The sequence below is a fragment of the Ursus maritimus genome, unplaced genomic scaffold (assembly GCF_017311325.1).
Source record: "Ursus maritimus isolate PB19 unplaced genomic scaffold, ASM1731132v1 scaffold_7, whole genome shotgun sequence".
In the NCBI taxonomy this organism is placed as follows: Eukaryota; Metazoa; Chordata; class Mammalia; order Carnivora; family Ursidae; genus Ursus; species Ursus maritimus.
Genome location: NW_024426885.1, coordinates 30,805,434 through 30,807,878, shown reverse-complemented (window position 1 = coordinate 30,807,878; position 2,445 = coordinate 30,805,434).

The window sequence follows — 2,445 nt, the reverse complement described above, 5'->3', positions numbered from 1 at the left end:
GGGGGGGGGGGGGGGGAAGGGGGAAGGTGCAGCTGCCCGACCTCTGTGACCTGGGGCGGGGGTGTATCTAAGCACAGCTGGCCATGCCATCTCCCCATCCCCTGGGGCTTTCTCCCTGAGCCGCCACCCGGGCAGGAAAGGGGAGGAGGCAGGAAGGGGAAGAAGAACTTTCCCTGGCACCTGGCCCTGGGTGCTTGGCGTTGCCCTTGATTACCCTCCAGTGACTTTTCTGTAATTCCTTGGACCTGGTCTCCTGATGGCACTAAGGATAATCTCCTATGATAAATGCATGATACATTTATTGCCTTTTCTGCCTTTGAGGTGGCGCCTATCATGTCTTTATGTTTCAGCTGAAGAAACTAGCCAAACACCTTGCTCCCTTGCTCAGATGCCCACAGGGAGTAAATGCTCCCTGAGGTTCCAGCAGGCCTGAGTCCAGAGCTAGAGCTCCCCATAGACCCTTGTACTCACCTGCCCGCTCTTTGCTCTCCTGCCTTTGCCTGCTCCTGTAACTGATCTGAACAGCCCTGTGTCCTTGGAGTCCTCAAAAATGCGGGGTCCAGAAGATGGATGCAGAGAGCAGAGATGAGGGAAAGACAGAGTTCAAGCAAAGGTGGAAATAAATGAAGTGGATTTAGGAATGGAAATATCAGGACTCGGGCCTATAATTATAATTTTCTACAGCTGTCGTAACAAATTACCACAAACTTAGTGGCTTAAAGCAACACAAATTTATTCTCTTACTGTTCTGGATTTCAGAAGTCCAACAGGAGTCACACTGGGTAAAATCAAGGTGTCAGCAGGGCTGGGTTCCTTTCTAGAGGTTCTAAAAGAGAATCCATTTCCTTGCCTTTTTTCCACTTCTAGAGACCAACCACATTCCTTGGTTTATGCCCCACATCCTCCATCCTCAAAGCCAGCAACATAACATCTCTTTGACCCAGCTTAGTATATCACATCTCTCTCTGACTCTTTTATTTCCTCCCTCTTCCGCTTTAAGGACATTGATCCCACCCAGGTAATCCAGGAAAATCTCCCTTTTTTAAGGGAGACCAACAACCCTAATACCATCTACAACCTTAATCTCCTTTGCCATGTAACTAACATATTCATGGGTTGTAGGGTAAGGACGTGGACATCTTTGATGAACCATTATTCAGCCTACTACAGGCCTGGAATTCTGAAAGAGGAGATGAGCTCGATCCTGCTATCACATTCCCCATGTTCACGTCTTCTCTGGCCTCCAGATCAGGTTAGCTACACCGCATCCCTCCTGCTCCACACCCCCCACCTGCCACCCCCCACCCCTGCCTTCATGCACTGTCGCAGCCCTTTACTGTTTTTTAGTAGAAATTATATAGCTATTTTTTTCTGCAATTATGTATGTTAATTTGTGTCTCCTCCATTCAATTATAAGCCCCTCAGAGGCAGGATCCAGGTTTGTCTTTTTCACCATGGAACCTCTAGCACTTAAAGGCAACTTTGGCACGGAGAATGTTAAAATATGCTCAGAAAATATTTGAATGATTTATTTAATGAATATGGCCTGGAAAGCCTTCAATTTCAGACTGAAGGGTACAGAATTTCCAGGCACCGAAAATCACTGAACTTGAAGGAGGGGACTAAAAGATGTCAAAAATAGGCTGTTCATAATAAAAGCCATCAGGGTAAGGAAAACGGTGAGCTGAAGTTTGGAAATGTTGAGTTTGAGGTACCCATAGGATGTCCTAGGACTTCTGTCCTTGCAGGAGACATGAGGGCCTAGGACTGGCCAGGATGTCACCCTTGGAGTTGAAGCTGCATGAGTGGATGGGGGAGAGGGGATAAAGAGCAAGAGCCTGGCCTCAAGGGCAGAACCTGGGGGAAGGACCGTGATCAGGGGCCTCAGAAGACTGGAATAACCAGAGAGGCACCATAAGAGGCAGGCCAGAATAAGCAGATCAAGGAAGAGGATTTTGAGGAGAAGGTTGTCAATAACTGTGAGGAGCCTGGGAGAATGAAACCTAATAGGAAGGACTCCAAAAGTCCTCCGTTTCCTCATGGGTGCAATGAGGGCATCCGAGCTCAGAAAATGCTAGGGCTCTGTGGAATACCCCCCTCTTCGGAGAACTTTGCCGGAACCCTGTCTACCTCTTCTGCACCTTCCTCACTCTTCACAAGCCTGGGGACCTGGCCAGTCTATATTCCTCTTTGGAGTCATTTCTACTGAGGGCATACTCATCTATTTGAGGTCATTTCCCCTGACGCCCCTACTATCCAAATGTGTGGTCCTCCTTCCAGCTCTGGATGTTAGGGAATAAAGGCCCTTTCCTGCTTCTTAACCAAGAAAATCTGGATAACCCTGAACTGAAGGGGTATTTGCGTACTTCTTACAACTCTTAGAGGGTATCCATCAGTTGTGGGTAAGGTCTCTGGTGCTGGGTCAGCGTCCAAATTCTGAATGCT